At 42.4% G+C, this 20602-nt stretch overlaps 1 protein-coding gene across 1 annotated transcript in view; it reads right to left on the bottom strand.

Annotated features, from left to right (window-relative positions):
* Window positions 1-20602, bottom strand: part of ME1 (malic enzyme 1) — a 458080-nt gene that overhangs the window by 211280 nt on the left and 226198 nt on the right. The window lies entirely within an intron of this gene.

The raw sequence follows: 20602 nt of genomic DNA, 5'->3' as shown, positions 1-20602 counted from the left end.
ACATCCTGTAATTTTCTATCATTAAAAGAACCGATAAATCTTTGTGGTGTATGTTTTTATTTGCATAGTCATCCCAGCCATAATGTCATGCTTGGTAGGGATGCTCTCATAGGCAGGAATGCCAAAAGCCTAATTGATGCCTTATTTATTGAAACACATCACAGATACGTGCAAGTGGGGGGAAATAGAGCAGAATAATGATGAACAATATGACATGTCCTGCGGAAATGTTCCATAACACTGGGTTTATAAAGTCCACTCCCTCATAATAAAAATTATTGTTTATTTTCCACTTATGCTATAATAAACAGATGTGTAGGGTGTGCCATCACTCTGTGATGGGGGCACAGTCTAGCCTCTCAAGGACCCCCATGGATCTGGAGAGTTCAGGTGACACAGTGCTGGTGTTGTCCTACATCCCATTATTTTTCTTGCAACTAGAACTCCTGGACAGACAGCTGTGAATGCGACTGCATAAATGTGAATGGGGCCATGCTGCTGTTCCTGCCCAGCCTGTCACTTTATGACCTTTAAGAGCCTCTTTAGGAACCTTTACATCGGCCAAGAAGCAACAGTCCGAACGGAACATGGCAACACAGAAAGGTACAAAATAGAGCACGGCATTAGACAAGGCTACATCCTGTCACCATTTCACTTCAATTTATATGCAGAAGTTATTTTCAGTAAGACTGGATTTGCCAAAAAAGAGGGAATTTGTTTTGGGGTTACCAGGATGGAGCAGAGCCAGAGGACACCAGAGTCTGGTTGCTCCTACTCCGGCGCTGAGAAGAAGCACTTCCCCGACTTATTAAACGTGTTTATTTCTTCTAGCAGAACAAGGGTTAATCGGTCATGTTGGTAATCCTCATGCTCAGCTTTGCTTGGTTAGCCACTTCTTTTCCCTATAAAATCTGGGCTCTATTGCTTATCTTCATCAGAGTTAGCCTTTTGCTGCATGACTAAATGAGGGAGAGAAGTTGGTATGAGAAGAAGTGCTGGAGGAGTTATAAGTGACTGTTTGGTTTGTACGCTTGGTAATTCCTTATCCTTTCCTATTATTGGTTTCTTCCCCTTCCTACACACCCCGGTGGATCCCTCTGTTATATGTGACTGTATATTTGGTGTGTGTGGAGTTTTGAGTTTCCCCTTGTCTTTGCCCCCGTTTGTTGGGTTAGTGTACATCGGTGTACAGTAGTGCCCCCTTCTCCCTGGTTGGAGAAGGAAAACAGACGGAGGGCTAATTTTGGAGACATTGAAGGGTGGAAGCCACCTAGTGTTAGGGCCAGAAAAAGAGGCCCTGGTCCCAGATCACCTGACAGTTGTGTCATGACAGAATCAATATTGCTTGATTAATCATCAACAATCTTAAAGACGCAGACCATTCAACATTGTTAGCAACAAGAAGGACTTGAGTGTCAAGATGGAAAGCTCAAACATAGGACTGTTACTCAACACAAAGACAAAGATATTAGAAATTAACTAATGCCAGGTACAACCAGGACATATTTGAGATGGATAGCGACAAACTGGAAGTTGTGAAGGACTTCAACCTAATGAGATTGAAGATAACTCAAGATGCAGCGATGACACCAGAAGTCAATAGGAGAATAGCTATGGGTAAATCAACACTGAAGTTACTGGACAAGGTCTTCAAATTGAGATACATTTCACTGGTCGAAAACAAAGATAGTAATCACTGGAGAAGGACATTATGATCAGAAGAATAGAGGGAACAAGGCGAACAGGAAGACAAGCAACCAGATGGCTTGAAGCTATCAAGATAATGGCAGAAAAGACCCTGGTGGACTTATCTAGGTTTGAACAAGATCGACCTTCCTACAGAGCTTTCATCCAACAATTCACCATAGCTCGAGATTGAGCTGAAGGCTGTTAAATAATAATAAATTGTAAGTCCATGAATGCTATACTGTTGAATGTATTGTGTTCCATCATTCTCCATGAACAGCCATTTCAGGCTACAAGAACTATATTTCTTGTCATTGGAACTACTGACAGAAAATAGAGAGAAATCCCTGTCACCATTGATCACTTCCTTATCACCATATATCATATATACATATGGGTAAATGATATTAGAAACTGTTTTTACAGAATGCTCTTTTATAATATTGTACAAACTTTACATTTAGTAGTCACATGAATCTATCGTTTTATATAGAACCACAATGAATATTTTATCTCCGCACCAGATCAGCTGCATAGGTATTTTCAAGTTCTTCTATGCAAAGGGGGTGAAATCCAACCTTCATAAACACTTTTTTCATGTGTTTTATCCTGCTTACTAATGTAAGACACTCCTGCCTGATATCAAAATCTGAACGCAGGACGTTCCAGGACAGAAGATGAAGCAGCACTTCCTATTCCAGAAGATGAACCAGCGCACCCCATTACGGACCCCGTATGGACCTTGCCCCCGAAAAATAAGAGCCACTGATTCCTGATTTTTATTGCAGAATCAGTAATCAAGTTTGACACCACTGGCCTCGCAGAACTAGACCTTTTCAAAGTCTTTTTCTCTGAGGATTTTGTTAACCTCATGGTGAGCCAAACTAATTTATAGGCTTGTCAATTTTTGGCACAAAACCCCTGTTCTGTCTCCAACATCTGACTCAGAATCCTGATTATCTGCTTGTTAATGTTTACAGTGTTTTCTGGCTCCATCTAAAACAAGAGTCATAACCGCAGTGTTATTGTGTGTTTTACTTTTACTTTGCTATTTCCCTCTGTTTGCAGTGCATTCTGGTAAGGTTGCAATGCATCCTGGTAGCCTTTTGCAAAGGATTATGGAACAACCCCGGTTCATGAGTTTCTAACTGGTCACCTTTAGATGCAGTTGAAATTATGCAGTTTTGGGGCCTGGTCCTTCACATGGGGATCCTGAAGAAGCCAGAACTTCGGCAATATTGTAGTGTTGATGTTTTATACGACACTCCAGTGTTCCGAATGGTCATGGCCTGGACACGTTTTGAGGCCATCCACAAATTCCTGCATTATACCGATAATGCACAGTGTCCCCCATGAGATGACCCCAACTTTTACCGCCTGTTCAACGTTCGGCCGGTCATCGAACACTTCAACAAAGTTTGCTGAAGCGTACGTGCCCCAAAGGGACATCTGCATGGATTAGTCCTTAATTCATTTTAAGGGAAGGCTCAGATTCCGTCACTACCTGCCCAGCAAGAGGGCCAGGTATGGAATTAAACTCTATAAGCTGTGTGAGAGTACCTCAGTGTGCACCCACAGGTTTAGAGTTTATGAAGGGAAGAACACCAGGATTAAACCCCCTGAATGTCCTCCTGTCCTGGGAGTGAGTGGGAAAATTGTGTGGGATTTGGTGCACCCACTGCTGGATAAAGGTTATCACCTCTACACTGATAACTTTTATACCTGCATCCCACTCTTTAAATCACTTTCTGCATGAGGTACCGCAGCCTGCGGTACTGTCCGCAAAAATCAGAGAGGACTCCCGAAAACGCTACTTGGGCAAATGCTCAGAAGGGGTGACAGCAGACCCCAATATAGTGAACACCTGGTGGTGGTCAAGTTCAAAGACAAGAGGGATGTCTTATTCTTGACCACCATACACAGTGATGGCAGCGCCCTCAGGACTGTACGAGGTACCTCTACACAGGTCTGCAACCCGGACTGTGTACTGGGGTACAACAAAAACATTGGGGGCGTTGATCTCTCTGATCAACTCCTCCAACCGTACAGTGCTTTGAGAAAGGCCAAGGTGTGGTACAAAAAGCTGGACGTGCACATCGTACAATTGGCAATGCTCAATGCTTTCCTGCTGTCACGATGTGCAGGCCACACAGATACGTCGTACCTTCAGTTCAAGGAGGAAGTGGATAAGGCCCTGATATTTGGCACTCAGGAAGGAGCGGGCCCAGTACTTTTGGTACTGAAGGTACTCTTATCGTACCAGGTCAGCATTTTCCAGGGGAGGTCCCGCAAACTGGAAAAAAAGGTGCCGAGTATGTTACAAAAGGGGAGTACGCAAGGACACCATTTATCAATGCGACACCTGCCCTAAAAGTTTTTACATTTTCTTCCACAAATAAACACAAGAAATTTTGCAGAAATGTTACCACTATCATAAAGTACAATATGTCAAGAAAAAATAATCTCAGAATCAGTGGGATCCGTTGAAGCGTTCCAGAGTTATAACCACAAAGTGACAATGGTCAGATTTCAAAATTTAGGCCTGGTCATTAACCTACAAAGTGGGTTGGTCCTTAAGGGGTTAAAGTAATGATATGTGGAAGTTAACAAAGGCCAACCAATGCGTGAAAGTAAACAATGCCCGCCCAACTTAATGCACTGCCAATGTAAGTAAACTGTCACAATCCATTTTTGGATGTGTCAGAGTCTGGACTCTCTTATACAAACCTTTTTGCTTTCTGGCCCTTGGGGGTTAATGTGGGTTTTTGCCCCCGGTGGCCGCTGGTGTTACTACAATTGTAGTTGGTCGGCTGCTGGTTTCCCCCCCCTGGTTGCCGCTGGTGTTACTACATGTTTAGTTAGTCAGCAGTTGGTGACTACTCCCACTTCCCTTTATAAGTCCACCTGGTGCTGCAATTCACTGTTGGTAATACAGTTCATTTGGAAACCAACAAAGGTGAAGACTGGACCTACCTGCTGCAGAGTGGGTTTAGCTTATCTGGAGCAGTGGTGTTGCTGTTGGATGCTGATTGGGTGCCTTCTCTGCTGCTTGGAGCATTGGCAGCAGATAAAGCTAAGTTTTGGTTTTTAGTTGCTTTAACTCTGTGGTGTCTGTTTTAATTTTCCTTTCGTGTTATTGGTGTAGTACACTTTATTCCCTGTCTCACCTCCTGGGGAGGGGGTTGGGGTTTAGCTCAGGGTTAAACAGGAGATAGGGACAGGTTTGGGATTTGGGCCTCACTACCATTAAGTGTACCCCCAAGTTAAGGAAAGTCAGGGCCCCCTTAGCTTGAGGGGCAGTTCAGGGGCCAAGGTTCCACGTCTCCTGTTTTTCCCTACTGCCCCGTGACATTATTACCAACCGCCCATTTTTTTTAAGGTGAGCCATGGCCCTAATGCAGACCTGTCTCCTATTGCTGCAGACCCTCACTGAGGAGCGTGGGGTGGAGCAGCAGCTGCAGCAGTTGGTGGGGTTCGAGGCCTCAACTCAGGTTCAGGTTCAACCAGAACCCAAATTATCTCTCCCAGACAGGTTTCTTGGGGTTTAGCTCAGGGCTAAACAGGAGATAGGGACAGGTCGGGACTTGAGCTTCACTACCATTAAGTGTACCCCCAAGTTAAGGAAAGTAAGGGCCCCGCTTAGCTTGAGGGGCAGTTCAGGGGCCCAAGTTCGACATCTCCTGTTTTTCCCTACTGCCCTGTGACATAAACTATTGCCTGACCAAATCAATTTGAAATTGCAATTCTGTATTTTTTCATGAACTCATGTGAACTTTTTTATTCAGAATAGTCACTATTTTGTAGACATATTTTTTTTTACATAGCCTAGTAAGGCTATGTGCACACATTAAGCAAATGGATGCAGAAATTTCTTCATCATTGTGCATCTCTTGGCAGGAAAAATGCATCAAAAAACTTTCTTCTGCGTTTTTAATGCATTATTTCCTGCATTTTTGCCCTGCACATTTGAATGAAGTCAATGGCGAAAAATTCAGGGCAAAAAACTCTCAGAGAATTGACATGCTGCAAATTATTATCTGCACCATATCTGCAAGTCAAAAAAGTCAATGTGTGCATGACACGTCAGTGCTTTCTTTCACTTTGCTGGCATCAGGTTATGAATCAGGTTTTGTTAACAAATCTGCATGGCAAAATTGCACCGTGTGTACATGACCTAAGTAACACATTGCTGGAATCAGTGTCTATGTCGCTACATTCCTCTCTTACTAGGTGGTAAAAACCTAGGGACAGATTTCCATTAAGTCTTTTTTAAGATTTCCTTTAAGTCTTTACGCTGAATAACAGCTTCACTTCTGCTAAGTCTGTGAATAGAGGACTGCCAATAAGATATAACTACACTACATAGTTGGACGGCCCTCCAAAGTGTAATGAAATAAAAGTGGATCCTCTTGTTTTTTTGTCTTTGCTTTTTTTTCTGGGACTGACAATTCTTCTTGTTTTACAAAGAACATATGAGCCGAAGACACATCAGTCTCCAACTGTCAGTCCCTATTTATTTCTTACACAAGGCTGTAATGCCATATGGGTCAAATAAGATATGAGTCAGCCATTTTGAAAAAATCCCATTGTCATCAAAAAAATGGTGACCGATTTACAGAGTTCCAATCCTCACAGATGCAGAAATCTAATTACTTTTCACCACTTTGTTTTAATAAAATGTTAAAGTAAAGCGGTCCAGGAAAGGAAGGAAAGTGTTCCTTCTTACTCTGAGTCATGACTTTGGCTTTATTTTCTGCTTTCACATGATATTTTCTTTATTATCAGAAGCATACATGACTGTAAAACATCATGAGAAAAAAATAGGTCAGTATGTGCGGTGAATGACCTCATATTGCATCAGATAATCCATTTCTGTGTGTTCACAAAACATTACCCTAGAGAATACTCTCCGATTTGTGGGATATTTCCATATTGGCCATATGAGTCACACTGAATGTTCTCTTGGCCGCAGCCTTTCTAATTGACTGCACATAAGTATGTTTCCTATGTAAAATGTATCTTTTATACATAGGGAATTATAAGCAGTTGCATTTTTGTATAGATGACTAATTGCTATATTCATGGACGGCCAATAGGCAGAAAACTGTTCATGGTGGATATTAGTATTTTTGGTGCTAAAAATCTAAAGCCAAAAATGTGTATTCGAATAAAGAATTATTAAACGTATTTGCTATCAATCTTTTACAGGACAACAAAAGTTGGTTTGTTATATGTTCCATGAAGTTTTGGCTATAGAGCATATGTTACTTTTTTTTACCTTATTCAAATGTGAATCTAAAGTGTCAGCAATGTGCAACCCCCATAATGACAGCCATAGACAGTCGAAGAAAGCAATGTGCAACCCCACAATCACAGTCATAAACCTTCGAAAAAGAAGTAATGTGCAACCCCCATAATGACAGTGATAGACATAGACCTCTGAAAAATAGCAATGTCCAACCCCCCATAATGAGAGCCATAGATCTCTGAAAAATAACAATGTGCAACCGCCACAATGACAGTCATAGACCTTCGAAAAAAGCAATGTGCAACCCCCATAATGAGAGTCATAGAACTTCGAAACAGGCAATGTGCAATCCCCATAATAACAGTCAAAGACCTTTAAAAACACAGTGACAGCCATAGATCCACATTACAGGTTATAAGAATAAAAAAACTGCCAATAACTTCCTCAGCAACCCTACAAAAGTGTCTGTCCTTACCCTTCTCGTGACTCAAAATGTCCCAAATCTCCATATAACCCACTTATAGAAAGGAGATTTGCTTAAAGTGAGATAACAGTCATATGTTCACTATTTTGGTGAGTTTTTTACCTCAGTATCTATAAGCCAAAACCAGGAGTGGGTGATAAATCCAGAAGTGGTGACGTGTTTCTATTATACTTTTCCTCAGACTGTCCCACTCCTGGTTTTGGCTTATAAATACTGAGGAAAAATACTCACCAAATACTGAATGTGTGAATGCAGAATAAAGGGCTATATATATATATATATATATATATATATATATATATATATTTATTTATTTACATATACACACAGAGCTAAAAAAAAATAAAGGGAGCACATCTAGTACATTGTGTTCGTTAAGAGTTCCCTTTATTTTTTTGAGCTGTATGTATATATATATTATATATATTGTGGTGTAGTGACCACTGTGTCCGCTAGGGGGCGCTGTGTGGGTGTCCCAGGACGAATGGATAGCCTTGTCCAGAGTGGTAACAGGAGCAGGGTGCTAAAGGATCATTATGTATCTCAAGGTGGGTGGCCTTGGGATGGAGGCTTGCTTATGTGCTGATCAGCAGAGCTGATCTTTCGCTCCAATGTGTCAGGGAGAAGTCTCCAGGTAGCTGGTGAGACTGGTGGGACCAGTTACCTACTAACCCACCCAGGGGGTGTGTTTAAGAACGCTATTGTAAAGTGTGTATGAGTGGTTGAAGGACCTTTGATGAGGTCATAGCCATGTGACCCGGTGTGCGTGGCTATGGACCATATAAGGTGGCCAGGGTAGGTCACATGGAGTGAATGCAGGGACCCAGTTGGTCCATTTTGAAAGGTCCCGTCTGAGAGAGATGGGGCTGTCTTCCTGACAGCAAGTGAACACTGTGTTAATGGCTGCACATGCCTGATAGTTCCCTGGAGGGAATGAATGTCTGCAGTGTGGAGAAGCAGCCATGAGGTAAACCCTGAGAGGGGATATACAGTATCTGTGAGGCTAAGAGAGCCTGCGTATGGCATAACCTGTGTGACCACAGGGATAACAGAGGGAAGCTCTGTCATGGACGCTATGCTGTTAATATGAACTTTATGTTGCTGGTCATGGTTTATGATGCCTAAATAAACCTCATGGACTGTGATTGTTTTATGGACTATACTTGCCTCCCATGCTGGCACCGTTCCAGCGATGTCAGCACTCACGGTCTCGGGGATATCGTGCGGTTGTTGTGACATGTGACTCCGGCGCTCAATCAGTGCTGGCGGCAACAGCTGCTCTCTCACTTCCTCTTAATGTTCAATTCGACAGCAGGCGGGGACAGTGACGCCAGCACTGATTGGGCGCCAGGGTCTCGCATCAATACAACAGCACAGGGGCCCCAGGGAGAGAGAATGCCGATACTGCAGGAACTGCACCAGCACAAGAGCGGAGTATAAGCTTTATTACTTTATCAGGGCCAAGTGTGGGGAATGAGAAGATGTTGTCCAAGTAGTGGACAACTTCTTTAAGACTGGACAACCCCTTTAAAGACTATTTCTTTGCTCAAACAGTCCAGTGAGTTTCTATGAGATATCATTCTTCATTGTTCTTCACTACTTGTAAAAGTTGAGAGATGGAAACCTATTAAGCAGCAGCAGGACACTCGGGAAGAGCAGAGTGGAGCTGCATTTCCTAGGAATATAGACTGCACTCTGCTCTGTAAGGGTCTGTGCCTACGATCAGGAATTGCTGCAGGTTTGACACTGCGTATTTATGCAGCATCAGACCCACAGCGGCCAGATGTGACAGCATAGTGGATGGGATTTCTAGAAATCCCATGTCCACTATGCGTCCATAGTCGCCTGCGGATCACCCACAAACACTGACATGCGGCGGCGTCTTTCCAGACCACAGGCAGCCAACTTCTCTTGCGGTGCCGCTAATGAAACAAGTCACCACCTGGTACATGAGGAGAGAGGACCCTACCCGTAAGGTGTTCACAGTCTACAAGGGATGGGGGAGGATACGGTAGATGAGGGCAGAGCTGGTAGTGCAATATACTGCATTTTACCTGTTCTACATGTACCGTACGGCTCTCTACATGTACTGTTTACTTTACAGCTTACTACCTGTGCTATATGTACTGTACTGTTCTCTACCTGTACTATATTTACTATGCTGCTTACTACCTCTGCTACATGTACTATATGGTTTTCTACCTGAACTAAACGTACTATACTGCACTTTACCTGTTCTACATGTATTGGACTGCTCTCTACCTGCACTATATGTACCACACTGCTTATTACCTGTGCTACATGTACTGTACTGCTCTCTACCTGTACGATATTTACTATACTGCTTACTACCTGTGCTTTATGCACTATATGGCTCTCTACCTGCACTATATGTACTATACTGCACTTTACCTGTTCTATATGTATTGTACTGCTCTATATCTGAAATATGTGTTTTATACTACATTTTATCTGTTCTACATGCACAGTATTGGTCACTAACTGGACTACTTGTATTGTACCAATCTCTATGTGCACCAGAACAAACATTTTCTGACTACATACAAAATTATTTACACATTTTGGTGCTGATTATGGGGTCATTCACAAGTTTTACCTCCTATAGATATGTGGTCTCAGGCTATATCATTTTCTTGTCATCAAGGAACAGATTAATATTGTAACTTGAAGAATCGATGTATATTACTATGTGGGTTATTACAATAACCCACCACTGTTGTTTTATTCTAATAGATACAGTACATTAGGTAGTTGGATACATTTGGGTACAATTGTAACTTCGGTATCCTCTGGAGCCGCACCAGTATTATATTATTAGTCTGTACTTTACATCATAAACTGGAAAACTAAGGTAATAAAATGTATTTTTAGCTGTAGAGCCTTATTTATTGTCATTTGCATACAATCCTTCATATGCTCGCAAATCCTTTTTCCATTACAAAACCTCTACTTTATTACCCACAGAAGTTGTGGTTTTTGTACAATTTTGTAGACGTACTCAATACTGGGCAAGTCTGAGCAGCTGAGACAGTCTGGAATAGCAACAGACACAGTAATGTCAATCTGACACTGGTTACTGAATGGAGCAGAATGCTTCTGTGTGATACAAATCAGGGCATGCACGATGTGCTCCAAAAAGTAGCAAGGATAGCTGCGCTCCAAAAGTGATGCAAAATTATGTTTCACAAGAAGATTTAGAACCATGCTGACCATGCTTTACCATCCCAAATACTGTGCTTTGTGGCTCCACAGCCTTGGGGTAATTGGCACAGCCATTGGCAGCTTTCAAGGTTATGAGCATTTCTGCTAAACCGCATGGCTGTGTAATACATAGTGGAATGAGGCTGGCAAATTCATGTACTATATTCCCATACAAAATGAACCACAGAAAAAATATGAACTTAAATTCTGTATTTAGCTGATTCGATTATATAAATATTAAAGAAAAATGGCCATATATTATCCAATGTGATGGAGGAGGGGTAGATGGACGAGAAAGATGATTAGTACATCTTTCAACACAAGTGGCACCTAAAGAACTGTACCTTATGCAATCAAAATCAGTTCCATTAACTATAATGCTCAGACCAAACAATGGTCTTCTTCTGCCTACTTATTGGACTTCCTTCCATATACTGTATATTGGAGTAGATGATGACATGCAATGTCTATCATAGATGCTGGAAGAGAAAGAACTAGGAGACAAAAGAGCCCAATAGGGTCTTATCCGATGATAACGGAAGGGTAGGGAATGTAAGAACACTCACCTGGTGTGGTTGTGTAGGGAGGTGGACCTGACAGGCAGAGGGTTAGCTCAGTGTAGGAATAGAAACACTGAGAGTAAGAGAAAAAGGTGTCACGTGGCAGTTTGACCATTAGAGGGCAGTGAGGAGCTTAGGAGAGAGTGGTTACATAACTGCCAGGGGTCAAGGTCACTGTGATTGGTTGGAGGTCACTGTCATTTGATTGTGGGCGGAGCTACCTAGGCTGGTAGTATAAAGGCTGAGGGAAGGTTCCAGAAGCTTCAGTCAGCCAGGGGAGCTCACTAGAAAGGAGGGTCTGTTGTGAGTTGAAAGGCAGTTGAGAGCCCTCAGAGAGGATCTGACAGTAGAGACGGTCACAGGGGGTGGCCTAAAAGACAGCAGTGACAGACAGAGACGGTCTGTGAGTGATCAGTACTCTGAACGGTGAAGCGCTGTGGTGGAAGTGCCTAGGGCAGCCACAGTGAGGAGAGTCACAGAGGACGCCACGATAGAGAAACAGAGGAAGAGAAGGTACACCAGGTCTGTGTTAGAAGGAACTGTGAAAAATCCTGTAGCAAAGTGCTAGAAGTCGTCAAGGAACGGTGAATAAATACAGGCCTGTTGAACTCAATTTCTGTCTCAAGTCTCCAGTCTGTCGGCGCCAAATAGTGGGTCACCCCCCCAGTTCTGTGGGATCTGCACACCTTCCCCGCCTATCAGCATCACCGCATCATCGCCTCTCCCTCAGCCCGAACCCCTACAGTTGCAAACAAGCAATATGAGATGGAGATGTATTACAGCTGCTGCAGAACACCGATCACGTGTTGTCCCATGGAAAATGAAGAACAGAAAGGAGGTGCCATTCAATGCGCTGCTGAATTAAGCTCGATGGCAAGGTGAAATCAATAGTATTTTATTGTAAAGATTTACAGGTCAACACATTTCAAGGTCTCACACGATTTCTTCATCAGGACGAAAACCTCCTGTTGAAGAGGTCGTGTGAGACCTTGAAACACGTTGAACTAAAAACCTTTACAATAAAATATTATTGATTTCACCTTGCCATCGAGCTTTGTTAAAAATCACATTGAATGACACCTCCTTCCTGTTCTTCATTATCATGGGTGCTGAATATATTTGTTTATAATCACACATACTTAACCTCTTAAGGACCAAGCCACTTTGTAGGCTAATAACCAGGCCTAAAATTGGAAATCTGACCACTGTCACTTTATGTGGATATAACTCTGGAATGCTTCAACGTATCCACAGATTCTAAGGATATTTTTTTCGTGACATATTGTACTTTATGATAGTAGTAAAATTTCTTCAAAATGTCTTGTGTTTATTTGTGAAAAAAATGTAAATTTGGCAAAAATTTCCAAACTTTTAATTTTTATGCCCCTAAATCAGAGCATTATGTCACATAAAATAGTTAATAAATAACATTTGCCACATGTCTACTTTACATCAGCACAATTTTTGAAACAATTTTTTTTGTTAGGAAGTTAAAAGGGTTAAAATTTGACCAGCGATTTCTCATTTTTGCAACAAAATTTACAAAACCATTTTTTTTAAGGACCACCTCACAATTGAAGTCACTTTTAGGAGTCAATATGACAGAAAATGCCCAAATTGACACCATTCTAAAAGCTGCACAAAACCGCATTTAAAAAGTTTATTAACCCTTCAGGTGCTTCACAAGAATTGAAGCAATATGGAAGGAAAAAAATGAACATATAACTTTTTTTTTCACAAAAATTTTACTTCGGACACAATTTTTTAAATTTGTTGTGAAATGTTTCCTGAGTACACCGACACCCCGTGTGGAGGAAGACCACTCTTTAGGTGTATGGCAGAGTTCGGAAGGGAAGGAGCACCATTTGAGGTTTTGAAGGTAAAATTGGATGGAATCGAGAGCGGACACCATGTTGCCTTTGGAAAGCCCCTGAAGTACCTAAATGGTGGAAACCCCCCACAAGTGACACCATTTTGGAAACTATACTCCCCAAGGAACTTATCTGGCTGTGTGGTGAGCACTTTGAACCCCCAAGTGCTTCACAGAAGTTAACGTAGAACTGTGAAAATAAAAAATCATATTTTTCCACAAAAATAATCTTTTTGCCAACAATTTATTTTCCCAAGGGTAACAGGAATAATTGGACCCCAAAAGTTGTTGTGCAATTTGTCTTGAGTACACGGATACCCCATATGTGCAGGTAAACCACTGTTTGGGCGCATGGCAGAGCTTGGAATGGAAGGAGCGCCATTTGACTTTTTCAATGCAGAATTGGCTGGAATTGAGATTGGACGCCATGTTGCATTTGGAGAGCCCCTGATGTGCCCAAACAGTGGAAACCCCCCACAAGTGACAGCATTTTGGAAACTAGACCACTCAAGGAACTTATCTAGATGTGTGGTGAGCACTTTGAACCCCCAAGTGATTCACATAAGTTTACAATGTAGAGCCGTGAAAATAAAAAAAATAATATTTTTTCCACAAAAATGATCCTTTCACCCCCAAATTTTTATTTTCCCAAGGGTAACAGGAGAAATTAGACATTTACTTCTGCAGTCATGAAGCGGTTAATGAAGTGTTAAGTTCTTTGGGTGTCACAGAGAACTTAAGGAGCCATTGTCTCAAGAGCTTGTTCCCCAGACCAGCACCAGCCTTTTTAACTTGGACAGCTCAATGTCTGTGTGACTTCATAAGCCCGGCAAAGAAATTACACCTTGGGCTATCAATCAAGCTAAAGAAGCTGAGGCTGGGCCTGGAAACAAGCTAGGAAGGCAGAGGTTTGGGAAAGGTTCTGTCACGCCCAAAGCACTTAGCGCCTCATTTATATACTATTGAAAGTGCTAATTACTGAGAAATGCAGCAACAGATAGACAATATAAAGGTGTGAATGGATTTACATTTAGAAAACCTGCATGCTCATATACGTGGTTTGGAGGGATGGTTTTACTGACAGGTTCTCTTTAATACAATTGTGAGATCGACATTAACTAATATTATATACAGAAATACTGTAGAACTCCATTTCAGCCTTGACACTGAGGCAACCCACTTAATGAGACTTGATAAAACTATTATTAGTGGTCATATTGATAATATTGTTTGAACCGTAATCATTTGATTACTTTATAACACTATAATTTGGGCTCTGAATGGCGGTATTTAAGCCATATTTGCCAACTTTCTTGAACGTTTGGGAAGCTCTCAGAAGAAGGGGACATTTGGAAGAGTTGCCAAGTCCTCCAGAGGCTGCATAGACTTTCTGCTACATGATCCATCGTAATGTTTCTTTCAGAATGACATGAAGTCCCTGCACTCAGACACACATTTAGGGAGGCAGGAATGGACTGTGGATATAGGATGTAGCATAAAAACTGTCCTAATGCTTTTTAAAACTTGGCAAATATAATGTAAGTACCATCGGAGGTATTATTTAAAAACATTAGAACACTATGAATTTTTTTAGAGCACTTTACAGCATTACTTTGATCAGCGTGAAGTAAAATGTTTCAATTACTATGGTTTCACTATTTGGGCACCTAATACAATATAATTATACAGCTTTTTTCATGGGAGACTTTCGTGACTTCTGGTATGGGGCACAATGATTTCTTTATGTTCCCATACTGTTGCCTATGTCAGATCCACTTAAAATGGATACAGTTTGGCCTAGTATGGCTCATGCAGTGGTCAGACATCTAATTAATAAAGAAGCAAACTAAATATGTAGTTCGGTTCAACAAATCCAGTATACGTAATTCTATCAGAACAAATTGTTTTATTCATTAATAATAAATTCTTCCAAAGATCTATGATATGTCATACCATTCACAATACAAAAAATTGACAGGTATCTATTTCTTCCTTGGACATTGAGTAATGCTCCATTACAACAATATAACAGAGCTCGAATTTCCATCCATATAAACTCCCTATACACCTCAATTTACTGCCTTACGGAAATAAATTCTAAAATTTGTTTCTCTTGGCCTACTTAAGGATGTCTTTTGGAAATGAGCAAATTGGTATATTGATTTTTTTGTTATAAAATCCCAAAGCATGATTCTAGAATGCATAGTTAAAAACAGATAGTCCCTTGCATAGTAACTCCTTCATGACAGGGACATTTTCCATCTTTGCGCTTTCAATTTTTGCTCCCATTCTTCCAAAATACTTTTTTATTTGGCCATCAACATAGTCATATGACATCTTATTTTTTGCGGTACGAGTTGTAGTTTTGAAAGTCATCTATCGCTTTACCATGTAATGTACTGTAAGGCTATGTGCCCACGATGCGATTTTTAAGCGTTTTTGCCGCGATTTTCGCTGCGAAAACTTTTAAAAATAGTGTACAGAACGCACCCCATGCATTCCTATGGCATTCCGCACATGCTGTGCTAATGCTGCGCTTTTTTCCGTGGCGGAATCGCATCGCGGAAAAAATCGCAGCATGATCATTCTTTTGTGCGGAATCGCAAAGAATTGCCGCGATTCCGCACCCATAGGAATGCATGAGAATCGCTTACTTCCTGCATGTGGCTATGCCCACCATGCGGGAAGTTAAGCGTCTCATGTGCGGTTGGTACCCACAGTGTGGAGGAGAGGAGACTGTCCTCCAGGCCCTGGGTACCATACCCCTGTAAAAAAAGAATAAAAAATTAAAAATCGGGGAATATTTACCTTCCGGCGTCACGCGCTGCCATCCCGAGCCTCAGCGTTCCCAGTAATGCCTTGCGGCAAGGTCCTGTGATGACGTAGTCTCGCGTGACTCTAGTGGTCTCGTGAGATCGCTATAGTAACGCGAGACCAACGTCATCACAGGTCTCGCAAGGCATCGCTGGGAACGCTGAGGCCCGGGAATGCAGCGCGGGACGTCGGAAGGTAAATATACCCCGATTTTTTATTTTGTTATCATTTTTAACATTTTATCTTTTACTATTGATGCCGCATAGGCGGCCTCAATAGTAAAAAGCTGGTCACACTTGTCAAACATTATGTTTGACGAGTGTGACCAGCCTGTCAATCACTTTCCAAGCGATGCTTCAAATCGCTTGGAAAGTGCTTGAGAAAATCGCGGCAAAATCGCGAACAGAATCGCGGTAAAATCACGTGGAAAAAAACGCGCGATTTCTGGGAAGGAGTCTGGTTTTCATTGTGAGTTTTAAAACGCTACGTGGGCCCATAGCCTAAAATGGGAAAGACATTTTCAAGTTGGCAAAATGTTTAAAAAGAAAAAAAAAACAAGTGTTGCAAACAAGTGCTCAGCATTCTGGTAACCGCTTGAAGGCTGTTGGAAAACCATTCCAGGTGACTAGTCGATAAAGCTGCTTGAGGGAATGCCAAGGATGTGTGAAGCTCCACAGAATAATGGCGGGATACTATGAGAAAAATAAGGTTCAACATATGCTAGTTTGTGTCAAGCATTTTGTTACTAGTTGTTTCCATATGTGTCTCTCCGTGCTTTTCAGTCTTCAGTCTGAATCTTCAATGTGCACATTCTAATGAGAACAAAAACCATTGCATGAACAGGTGTTTCCAAATTTTTGACAGTAACCGTATAGCTATATATACTGTATATACAGTGCAATGAAAAAGTATTTATACCCCATGAACTTTTCCACATTTTTTCACGACACCACCTCAAACTTAAATGTATTTTATTTGGATTTTATGTAATCATTTTAAAATATAAGTCTCAAAAATGTAACATGCATTCGCATGCAGCCCCAAGTCAATTCTCTGTTGGACCACCTTTCACTGCAGTTACTACTGCAAGTCTTTTGGGGATGTCTCTATCAGCTTGACACATCTGGAGACTGAATTTTTTTCCCATTTTTCTATGAAAAACTAGCTCTGGCTCAGTGACATAGGGTGGAGAGTGTCTCTGAACAGCAATTTTCAAGTCATGCTACAGATTCTCAATGGGATTTAGGTCTGAACTGTGACTAGGACATTCAAACTCATGGATATGCTTTAATCTAAACCCTTCCATTGAAGCTCTGGCTGTATGTTTAAGGTTGTTGTCCTGCTAGAACTGAACCTACACCCCAGTCTCAAGTTCTTTGCAGTCTCTAACAGATTTTCCTCCAGGATTGCTCTGTATTTAGCGCCATATATCTTCCTAACAAATTTGACCAGCTTCCCTGTCCCTTGTCAGAAAAGCATGACCACAGCATGATGCTGCCACCACCATGTTTGATGTTCTTTCAGGGTGACGTGCTGTGTTCATTTTTTGCTGCACATAGCATTTTGCATTTAGACTAAAAACTTCTTTGGACTTATCTGACAAGAGCACTTTCTTCCACAGGTTAGCTTTGTCCCCTACATGGCTCTTTGTAAACTGCAAATAGGACATCTTATGGCTTTCTTTCAAAAATGTCTTTCTTCTTGGCACTCTTCCATAAAGACCAGATTTGTGGAGTTGTCCTGTGGACAGATTCTCGCACCTGAGCTGTGGATCTCTGCATCTCCTCCAGAGTGACTATGGGCCTCTTGACTGCTTCTCTATTTAATAATATATATATATATATATATATATATATATATATATATATACGCCTTATCGTGTCTGTCTGTAACCGAAATCGCGGGCCGCTGACTGGTCGCGGCCGCCACCGATCAGTGGCAGACACAGGCCTTAATCTGTAAAAAAAGAGAATTAAAATAAAGAAAAAGTTATTCTCACCTTCCGGCGGCCTCCTGTCTTCTTTTCATGTGCCCGGCCTCGCGTTCCCAGTAATGCTTTGCAGCTTAGACCGCTGATGACGTCACTCTCGCGAGAGCGAGAAGGAAGACCGACGTCATCAGCGGTCTAAGCCGCAAAGCATTACTGGGAACGCGAGGCCGGGCGCGTGGAAAGAAGACAGGAGGCAGTCGGAAGGTGAGAATAACTTTTTTTTATTTTTTAATATTATTTTTGTACATGGCTGCGGCAGTGATTGGTCGCGGCTAAAGGGCTGCGTTGCTGATTGGTCGCGGACAGAGGGCCGCGACGCTGATTGGTCGCGGCTACACGGAAAGGGGGGTGAGGGGACCATGCATACCAGGAAAGGGGGGTGAGGGGACCATGCATACCAGGAAAGGGGGTTAGGGAACCATGCATACCAGGATTGGGGGGTGAGGGAACCATGCATACCAGGATTGGGGGGTGAGAGGACCATGCATTCCAGGATTGGGGGGTCAGGAGACCATGCATACCAGGATAGGGGGTTGACTCGGGGTAGCATGCATATCAGGATTGGGGGTGAGAGAACCATACATATCAGGATTGGGGGTGAGAGAACCATACATATCAGGATTGGGGGGTGCATTATTGCATTATTATTAAATCTTCAAAAATAAACTGCATATATATTTTAGAATACCCGATGCATTAGAATCGGGCCACCATCTAGTAATATAATAATCTTTATTTATATAGCACCAACATATTGTGCAGAGCTTTACAGTTTAACAGTTGCAAACATAAGTCATAAGTAACAACGGTAACAATACAATAATTAAAGCAAAATAAGATGACCCTGCTCGCGAGAGCTTACAATCTAGAATGAGGTGGGGGAGATACAAAGTACAGGTGTATATTTACAATGATGTTTTTACAATGATGGTCCAGCCATCTTGAGAGATTGAGGGATGGATGGAGATAGTGAATGGGCTACACACGCACACTTAAGATAAGATAAGATAATCCTTTAATCGTCCAACCATGGGGAAATTCAGAGCATTACAGCAGCAACGCAGGAACAAGTACAGATACAGATGCATAAAGGCATTACATTGACAGTAGGTAGGTACATATACAAAAAAAAACCCAAAAAACTTACACATAGAATGACTTTGATTAGTGAACGTGATAGGCCGCTCTGAACAAATGTGTTTTGAGGGAGCGCCTAAAACTATGCAAATTGTGGATAGAACTAATTTCTTGGGGTAGAGCATTCCAGAGGATTGGCGCAGCACGGGAGAAGTCTTGGAGTCGGGAGTGGGAGGTACGGATTAGTGCAGAGGTTAGTCGAAAGTCATTTGCAGAGCGCAGCGGTCAGTTAGGCTGATAGACAGAAATGAGGAAGGAGATGTAGGGGGGTGCTGCACTGTGGAGAGCTTTGTGGGTGAGAACAAGCACTTTGAATTGGATCCTATAATCAGTGGGCAGCCAATGTAAGAACTGGCGAAGAACGGACGTGTCCAAGTACCGATTAGCCAGGTAGATGACCCTGGCTGCTGCATTAAGTATGGACGGGAGAGGGGATAGTCGAGTAACGGGGAGGCCAATTAATAGAGCGTTGCAGTAATCTAGGCGGGAGTGGATCAATGCTACAGTGAGGGTTTTTGTTGTTTCCATGGTGAGAAACGGGCGGATTCTAGAGATGTTCTTTAGGTGTAAGCTGCAAGAGCGGGCAAGAGATTGTATATGGGATGTGAAGGAGAGATTGGTGTCAAACATAACACCCAGACATGGCGCCTGCTGCCAGGGTGTTATTGTGGTGCCACCCACGGAGATGGAAATGTCGGATTTAGGGAGGTTAGTAGATGGCGGGAGCAGAAGTAGTTCAGTTTTGGAGAGGTTGAGTTTCAGATAGAGAGAGGACATGATGTTGGAGACTGCGGACAGACAGTCACTGGCGTTCTGTAGTACAGTGGGGGTAAGGTCAGGGAATGACATATATAGTTGTGTGTCATCAGCATAAAGATGATACTGAAAGCCAAATCTGCTGATGGTCTGCCCAATTGGGGCTGTGTAGAGAGAGGAGAAGGGGGCCAAGGACTGAGCCCTGAGGTACCCCGACAGCGAGAGGAAGAGGAGATGACGTGGAGCCAGAGAACAAAACACTGAAAGAGCACTCAGAAAGATAGGAAGAGAACCAGGAGAGAGCAGTTTCCTTAATGCCTAGTGACTGAAGCCTAGAGAGTAGGAGATGGTGGTCAACAGTGTCGAAAGCTGCAGATAGGTCGAGAAGAATGAGCAAAGAGTGGTCACCGTTATGTTTTGCTGTCAGAAGGTCATTGGTCACTTTGATGAGTGCAGTTTCAGTCGAATGTAGGCAGCGAGTATAAGGGAGTGAGTTTAGAGATGAAGGGGAGATTGGAGACTGGTCTGTAGTTGTTTGTGCAGGATGGGTCCAGAGCGGGTTTCTTTAGTAATGGAGTAACGATGGCATGTTTGAAGGAGGATGGGAAAATGCCCGAAGAGAGGGAGAGATTAAAGATTGCAATTAGGTGAGCTGTGATGACTTGAGAGACTGGAGGAGATGTGAGGGAATGGGGTCGGTAGTGCATGTGGTGGGACGAGAGGAAGAGAGGAGTCTGGAGACTTCTTCTGTGATGGGATCAAATGTGGAGAGTGAGCCAGGGGAGATGCAGGAAGGAATGGGAGTCACAGTACTTGGTGGTTGGGAGCAGATTTC

Source organism: Dendrobates tinctorius, unplaced genomic scaffold (genome assembly GCF_039654945.1).
Source record: "Dendrobates tinctorius isolate UK_male_01 unplaced genomic scaffold, ASM3965494v1 ptg000111l, whole genome shotgun sequence".
In the NCBI taxonomy this organism is placed as follows: Eukaryota; Metazoa; Chordata; class Amphibia; order Anura; family Dendrobatidae; genus Dendrobates; species Dendrobates tinctorius.
Note: the sequence above shows the minus strand (reverse complement) of the source record. Positions and strands in the feature narration are given on the sequence as shown.